This window comes from Echinops telfairi, unplaced genomic scaffold, assembly GCF_000313985.2.
Source record: "Echinops telfairi isolate 266 unplaced genomic scaffold, ASM31398v2 ScPeMD7_7472;HRSCAF=8510, whole genome shotgun sequence".
NCBI lineage: Eukaryota > Metazoa > Chordata > Mammalia > Afrosoricida > Tenrecidae > Echinops > Echinops telfairi.
This window is the reverse complement of record NW_022111376.1, coordinates 78,461-87,778: the sequence shown is the minus strand read 5'-3', so window position 1 is coordinate 87,778 and position 9,318 is coordinate 78,461.

The window sequence follows — 9,318 nt, the reverse complement described above, 5'->3', positions numbered from 1 at the left end:
GGTTGGGATGTTTTCGTGATGCACATTTTCTTTGCATAAAACTCTCTCTTATACGTGAGTTGCTGTGGATTTGTTTCTCCAAAGTACCCAGACTAATACATCACTGGTCTAGCATCAAGAGGGAATATAGAAACAGTGAGTGGAGGTACCTGGAGAATCCTACCGTTAGAGAAATGACGCACAATGTAAGGGGAAATAAAATTAAGTAGGAACTGTAGTGACACAGTAGGCTACTCATTGGGCTGTTAACCACCAGCTCAGCAGTTCTAATCCACTAGCCACTCCGTAGGAGAAGGATGAGGCTTTGCCACTCCCATAAAGATTTACAGCCTTGGACACTTATGGGGAATATTCTATTTTGTTCATAGAGTCTCTGTGAGTCTATTCCCTTAGAGGTGTAGAGTTACAGTCTCAAAACCCCACAGGTGCCAGAGTAAAGCAGCCTCCAACAACCGAGGGGTCCGGAGGCGCAATTGTGCAGTTATGATATAGAAAGATGATAGTAAAGTCATAGAAGATAGGAGAGAGAGAGTAAAATAAAGGAGTTGAACACATTTCATGGTAGCATGCTCACCTCCAGGACAGCCATGATCCTAGCAGTCAGGTCCATGCAGACAGTCTTTGCCATCTGGGATAGTTATAGGTAGACATGAATATTCAGTCGTTACATACATCACAAGGTGGGTGGTAACCACACTAAAGTCCCTGAGCTCACAGGTGAAGAAACCTAATACCTGCATTGGTGGAAGGCATGAGGGGGTATGGGTGCCACGGCAGGAGGAGAGAACAAGAATGTCTACTTCTATAGGGAGACAAAATCAACCATGTGAAAGAATCTGTGAGAATGCCATTTAAAGCAGGATAATGTGCTAGGACTTTATCTCTAACTTACCAAAGTGTTGAATTTCTTCCTGTGGAATACTGGCTTTCCAGATTCCCTCTGTTATAAGATAGGGAATCAGTCCTAGTCCTACTTCCCTCAGTGGTTAGTACCCCCCCACAGGTACAGGTTAGTTCCCCCCCCCTCCACACACACACACACACACACACACACACACAGGTATACCCAGTACTGTAGGGTAACTCTGAGCAGACAGGGACGCCATGGCAGTGCAACATAAGCCGGACTCATCGCCTCTCCTGTTCCAAAGCTTGATACTCTTTCAGGACACTCTTGGTTAATATACAAAGCTTGATACTCTTTCAGGACACTCTTGGTTAATATAAATCCAATAACAAGAAAATTAGGCAGTTCGTTTTTATTGCATACTCTTGTTCTGTTTTCACTGTCCAAGAATACGTCAAACAAATCCATCCAAAGCATTTCTCTTCAATATCAGTTACAGACTTGGAATGGTAAAGAAGCAAAAACCACACTCACTGCCATCGGGTTGGTTCTGATTCACAGAGACCCCGTAGGACAGTGTAGAACTGCCCCATTTTGGTTTTGAGACTTTAAATCTTTACAGAAGTAGACACCCTGGTCTTTCTTCCCGGGTGTGGCTGGTGGGTTTCAAGCACTGACCTTGTGGTTAGCAGCTCAGCGTATAGCCTAGGACACCAGGAGGAATGGCAAAAGTACTGCGAAAATGATTCGCAAGTGCTGCACTGTGGATGCCCAGGGGGTGGCAGCAACCGACGACGTGGCAGAGGCTCTCCATATCCTCATGCTTCACAGTCAGTCTGAAACGAATAGGCCTAACACATGGTTGTAAACGTGGTTTTTGAAATGCCAGTGCCTACTCTAGTACACTGGTTCTCAACCTACGGGTCGTGACCCCTTTGGGGGTCGAAAGACCCTTTCACAGGGGTTGCCTAAGACCACTGGAAAACACATATTTCGGATGGTCTTAAGAACCGAGATGTTGGCTTTTTACGCATACTGTCGGAAAATGTAGCCATGTAGTTCACTGTTGTTATATTAAGACTGTTACCCATGTTACACCATGCTTCAAGACAAAGTTTTATATATTTGTGATTAGAAATAAATATTTCACAATATAGAATAGCATATTGTTTTGTGATTCATCCCTATGCTTTAATTATGTTCAATTTGTAACCATGAAAGTGTATCCTGCATATCAGATATTTACATTATGATTCATAACAGTAGCAAAATGACAGTTGTAATTTTATGGTTGGGGGTCACCACAACATGAAGAACTGTATTAAAGAGTCGCAGCATTAGGAAGGTTGAGAACCACTGCTCTCGTAATTAATAGAATTTGCTTTAAAGTGGTACCAAATTTAGGATAACTTTGGTCCTATATTTTCTCCATCCAAAGACTGTAAAATGTGAGTACTCTCATTCACATAAAATATCTAGATGAGGCATTTACCTATCTGGGAGATTACAGAACATGGGGCATTTTAGTAACAAATAAGAGATAAGGAATATTCCATTATACAAAACACGAAGAAAAAGAACTTTTTGAAACTACAAACTACTTAAAACTGGAATATGAGTTTCCTTATTAAGGCTTCCGTATTTTATAAAAAGACTAAACTGAAAATGCTAGGAACAAGCACATGCGTAGGCTCCTCTTGTTGTTTTTGAGTGGTTCTGACTCAGGTAGCTTATATTCAACAGAAAAAACCCAAACCACTGTGCCGTCCTACTCCATCCTCCTAATCATTGCTCAGATGGCACTGCTGCGACCACTGTGCAATCAGTCTCTCTGAGTGTCTTCCTCTTGTTCGCAGTCCTTCAGATTTACCAGGATGATGCTCTTCTCCAGGACCTGGTCTGCCCTGTTACCATGTCCAAGGAATGGGAGCGGGAAGAGCATTCTGGTCATACTTTTTCCAAGACAGATTTGTCCACTCTTCTAGCAGTCTCTGGTATACTTAATATTCTTCATCAACGCCGTAATTCAAAGACATCAACTCTTCTGCTCTTTCCAGTGTCCAGCTTTCTCATGCGTATGAGATGATCTAAGCATACCGTGGCTTGGATTAGGCACACCTTTGTGACATCTTTGGTTTTTAACCTTTTAAAGAGATCTTTTGCAGCAGACTCTCCTGATGCAAGATGTCATTTTATTTCCTTACTGCTCGTTCCAAGGCACTCATTGTGAATCCAAGTTAAGTGAAACCCTTAACAACTTCAGGCTCTTCTCCCCTTATCATGATACTGATTATTAGGACACTTGTTTCAGAGCTGAGATGGGTGAATTCAAGGCTGAAGCCTCTAGCCTTTGATCTCCATCAGTCTGTGTTGCACGTTTTTGCTTTGGCCAAGCAAGTTTGTATAATCGGTATAAACTGGGTGGTTAATGAGACGTCCTCTAATGCTGATGATGCATTCTTCTTCTTATTGTCTAGCTTCTTCGATTATTTGCTCAGCATACAGGTTGAATACATATGGGTAAAGAATGCAACCTAGATACACAACTCCTGACTGTGAACTATGTCATATTCATTATTCTCATAAAATGACTACTTATTGTTCTAGGTACAAATTCCAGAAGAGCATAAATAACTGTCCTGGAATTACCATTCTTTCAGTGTTATCATGATACACACAGGCCCCTGGCTCTGATCTTACTGATGGCATTGAGTATCTACATCGTTTCTTTCCACAGATGTATGTAATGTGATATCTACCTATTCCAGAGAAAGTCTTTGCATAGTCAGTGAAACACAGATAAACAATTTATAATCTCTGCGTATAGGCCAGACTCCTCTGATGAGCAATGATATCCCTGGTTCCATGCTTTCTTCTGAATCCAGCCTCAATGTCTAGAATTTCTCTGTTGATGTACATCTCAGTATGCCACACAATTTTTCTGATTCAAAATGAGGAGATTCAGTCAGTTTCAACCGAATGATGCCTTGGATAGTGACCTTTATATTTTGATTTTGATGTCTTCCACCCTGATTTACATTTTGTATTTTCCACATTCCGATGATTAATGGATGTTGGCAACACTGTCTACTCACTTGGCATCTTGTCACATCAGTAAATGGAGGTCCAGGTACCCTGTTTCCCTGAAAGTAAGACATCCCCCGAAAATAAGACCTGCTTACAGTTTTGCCTCTCGCTGAAATAGAAGGCATCTTCCTGAAACTAAGGCCCCCCCAAGCTACTGTAACTCTGGACTCTGGACTGTAGTGTCAGGCACCGCCACACAGCTCACTGTTGGCTGCAGCACAGCCAGAGCAGACAAGAAGTGCAAGGTCTCTTTTAATAAAATGATAAACAATAAATGTGTACCGCATTCTTCTTCGTGGAAAAATAAGACATCCCCTGAAAATAAGACCTAGCGCATCTTTGGGAGCAAAATTAATATAAGACACTGTCTTATTTTCGGGGAAACAGGGTAGGTCCTCCTCAGTAGTGTTTTGAGAGTCTTTCAATCTGAGGGTCTCATCATCTGGGACACTCTCAGTATCCCACCGCTATTCCTAAGATTTCCAAGGGCTAATTTTTCAGGCGTGGACCATGTCTTCCTTCTCTTATCTGCTTAAGCCTGGAAGCTCCGCTGAAATCTATCTCCCATGGGTGACTCTGCTGGTATTTGAAATGCTGGTGGCATAGTTTCAAGTATCATAGTAATACGAAAGCCACCATACTTTAACAAACTGACAGATGATTGGTGTTGTAGGACCCTATTTACATGCACTACGATACTGTTTTTTTATATTATTTCTTTTTTTACACAGTGACCTGCAAACCACAAGGTCAGCAGTTCGAATCCATCATCAGCTCCAAGGAATACAAATTCTGCCACCATAAAGATGTACAGCTTTGGAAACCCAAAGGGGTTGTTCTGGTCTTTTCTGTGTGGTCTCTAAGAGTTGAAGTTTCCATCGCAGTTATTTTGAATAATAGTATTTTATCGTCTTCCTCACAAAGTTTGCACATGCCCTTCATGGTTATCGGCTACTAGGTCCTGCCATTTATGCCATCAAAAATCATTCCTTCTTTCCCATCCAACCTTTTCCGTTAACGGCTACCATGACGGTAGTTCTACGCCTCCTTATAGAACCCATCTTAGATAAATTATATACTCTCCTCTTCCTGTCCTTTTCCATTTCATAGTCACCATGCGTATACATTACTATGCCTTCCATCAGGATGAAACCTCCTCAGAGGCAAACATCAACATGCAACGCATACAATGTACTTGGAAAATCGGACTGCGTGCAGAGATGCATTGTTAGAGAGCTTGATGTCATTCAAGGTAAATTGGAGAAAGAAAGATTTCTTTGTAGCCATCAGCAAGTACAATATTCAAACCCCAATTGTCAGCTGTGGGGTTTGCTGGAAACAAGCAGAATCTAGGTGTAAGAAGTGTTTTAAGTGTTTAACAGAAAAGTGAGTGAAGGGAGAGGTCGGACAGGGCAAGATATGACAAAATAATAATTTACAAATTATCAAGGGCTCATGAGGGAGAGGGGAGTGGGGAGGGAGGGGTAAAATGAGGACATGATGCTGGGGGCTTAAGTGGAGAGCAAATGTTTTGAGAACGACGACGAGGGCAATGAATGTACAAATGTGCTTGACACAATTGATGTATGGATGGATTGTGATAAGAGTCATATGAGCCCCTAATAAAACGATTAAAAAATTTTTAAAAAGAAGTGTTTCAAGGATTAAGTCCTATTAAAAGAAAGAGGTGGAGGCAGAAATCTGAGCAAAGGAAGAAATAGAAGAGCTATGTTTGCCAACCCACTAGGGAGTTCTCCACTGACCTTCCAGTTTTCTGGTGTCAAGCTGCGAGAGTTCAACTGATCTCCGCCTGGCGATGCAGGCTTCCCTGGTGAGCTGTAGCTTAGAGCCAAGTGACTACTGGCAACTGAGACAAATCCCCTACAACCCAACCAGGCCCTTCCCAATGAGTCAATTCTGACTCATAGCAACACTACAGGACAGAGTGGAACTGCTCCCTAGGCTTGCTGAGGTTATACATTCTCCCTTGGAGCAGCCAATATATTTGAACTGGTGGCCTTTTTGTTTGCCACGCAACACATAACCCATTATGCCACCAGATCCTCTCTCTGCTGACAAATGGAGACAGTCTGTTGGCCATACTTCATAGAGATGGGCAATAAAACTTTCCTTGAAAGAAGTATCTGGAAAGTTCAATTCCAAGTCTTCTCCTCAAATCAATCCACTTTTAAGTTGAGTTCCCAAACCGAAACGTCTAAGTGTTTAGTTGGAAGAGTTTGCTAGTTGAAAACTCATGGAGCATTTAAGAGAGGTTGGTGATTCAAGCCCACTGGCCAGTCCATAAGAGAAAGATGAGGTTGTCTGCCTCAATGAAGATTTACAGTCTTGGGAACCCTAGGGAGCAGTTCCATATAGGCTTGGTCTGAGTCAGAATCCATTTGACAGCAGTGAGTAGTGAAATAAAGAGAGATTGAGCTGATGCTCAAAGGCTTCATATTGTTGTTGTTGTTGTTGTTGTTGTTGTTAGGTGCCGTCAAGTTGGTTCTGACTCAGAGCGACCCTATGCACAACAGCATGTAACACTGCCCGGTCCTGCATCATCCTCACAAATTGGTGTTCTGTTGGAGCTCACTTTCTTAAAATGTCCTCCAAAATGTGTTGCAGCTGCCGTGTCACTCCTTCTCCTTTCGAGGGCCGTCCTCATTTTCGCTGCCCTTCCACTTTACCAAGTGCGAGCCCTTCTCGAAGGACTGGTCTCTCCTGATAACATGTCCAAAGTACACGAAACAAAGGCTCAACATCCCTGTCTCTAAGGCGTATTCTGGCAGACAAGACTTCATATCCTCCCCCAATCTGTGAAGTCCCTTGGAGAGATCAGCTCTGCGGGGAGCTAGTTGGGATTCTACTGAATTGAAATGGAAAATGCCCTTCTTTGTCATTTCCACACGCCCATCTCTTATTCATTAAGCAATCCCCACTGGAGATGTCACATATCACTCATCTTTGTAGTGAGGATTATTGGAAATCCTAATGGCCAAGGTGATCCTGTGTGGTATTTCAAGTTATGGTTTTATCAGAGGGAAACCAACTTAATGCAAGCAGTTGACACTTTTAGTTTGAAAGCAAGTATGTAGACATCTTCTACAGTTCTTTAAAATGGCATTCACCCTTAATAAACTCCAAGCACACAGCAATGACCCTTAAATAGCCAACTGAAATCCTCAAGATCTTTTATGAATGCATTTAAAAAATCCTGGTTTCAAATCAGTTCTTCAGGTTACAGGTAAAGGTTGAACAAAATTAAATAGTGAAATTGCCTTAAATTGCATATTAAAAGAAGATTGTTCAATAGATTTGATACAACTAATGAAATGAGTAATGGAAGAACTTAAATTAGCATGAATTTGAATGGAAATTTATAAACAGACAAAATTTTTTTATTAATTTTATCATATTCTGCCTAGCCTTTTGCCCTGAGTGAAGTTCATAAGTTTTACTTCCCTACAATATCCTCCAAAACCATAAAAAGTAAGCCAAAAGAGCACTTTTCCAATGTGAAATGGCCATAATTCGAAACCAATTGGAAAGTCAAAAGCAATACTTTGAGAGAACAAATGATGATACTTGTTAGGTAATATCATGATTGGGAAAGTGTACGGAGATCTCTGGGGTGCGTTTCCAGAACAGAGTTGTCTATACCTGAAATAGCCACCTTTCAATCAGTAGCGTGTTTTTCTATGTTGTTTCGAACTATGGATAAGAAGTAGCAATTGCTACTACTGTTGTCACTTGTCTTCAAGTCAGTTCCTCCTCATGGGGACTCCATGCCTGACACTATTGCAGCGTCCTCATCATTGTTGCTTATGTGTGAGCCCATTGTTGCCGTCACCGTGTCAATCCATTTTATTGAGGGGTTTCCTCTCTTTTGCAGCCCTTTTACTTTACCACGCATGACTTCCCTTTCCAGGGGCTGGCCTCACCTGAGAATATGTCTGTTTGTTCTTCTGGCAAGATTATTGGCCAGCACCCTAGCTCCAATGGATCGATTGGAAGGTCTTTTTTGTTCCCTGTGCAGGTTTCACCTGCATCTGAGGGGAGGCACTGGAGCTTTCTCTGCAATGAAAAGGCTGAAAGCAGGGTGAAGCCTCTCCATCCACCTCTCGTTGATTTTCAAATGGAATGGAAGCGGAGGGAAGAAAGAAAGTAAAGTGATAAACACTTTGATTCTGTTATCTGATTTCAACCATCTGAGAAGACAGGATAAATAGTACCCTCGACATTTGGGGGCCATTTCTTTTTTTATTCAGGTTTTCCGCCCTGGTAGTTTGCTGTCAGGAAAGATGAAGGGAGTATAATTTTCGCTTTCTTGTTTGTAGCATATTCTAATTTTTTGGTATTCTTTTCACTGCCGTTCTGATTTTTGTTAAGTATAATTATTCTACTTTATAGCAGACACTTGTTTGGTTCAACAGATTTACCAGGAAAAAGAAAATATTTTCATAGAATGAAGATGCCATAACACTCGGCCTTCCACGGGACTCGTCACGGGATAAGGAGCGCTGCGTTCGACGGATACAAAGAGATAGTGGCTTCTTATGAAAATTTCCTAGATTGTCTTTCCACACACACAGGACCAAGAAAGGTGGGCAAGTGCTTAGGACGCTGCATAAGCCAAGCCTCCAAAGCATGGCAAGTAATGCATTAAAGCAATATTTCAACACTCCCTTCAGTGATGATCAAGCGCCGGGTGAGTGATGGCCTCTTGGCTTTTCTATTGAAGGGTGTCCATCAACATAATGCTGATGCTGTGGTCGCCTCGATTGAAATGGGCAGCACTTTTATGCTAAGAATGGAGTCTCTGAACGATGAACCTGCCCCAAGAAACGGCTCTTCTTAATCTGGAAGGGTTCTCTGAGTACCTGAAACTTTGCTGCTATCTATATAGAGGATTCCTTAGAGATACTTGAACCATTTCACATGTCACTTAGGGACAGAACAGAGGCTTCTGTCCTGCCAGCTAAGGGATTGAACAAAGGACCCTGTAAGAACAAGTTGTGAACAAAGGACTCTGTGAGAAATGGCTTGGTAAATACCTTAAGCTTGAAGCCAGGCCCTAGGAAAAATCCTGACACAGGACTGGACTCGAAGATAATTCTGAGACGTGCTGGCCCAGAGCCGCAGCCCAGATACATTTGAAAGAAAAAATGGATGAGCCCCAAGGACAAACTGAGTAGCTAAATAGAAAGTTGTTTGACTATCTGCAAAACAGCAACTCCCTCCTTTTAAAAGTGCCATATGAAAACTAAAAGCATTCCACTAGACAATGTTCCTTCTCAACTCACAAGGCAGAGCAGGGTGGGGGTGATGTGGGGGTGGGTGGGTGGGATGCTTTGTTCCCAGAGCGAAATGTATCTTTACAGATG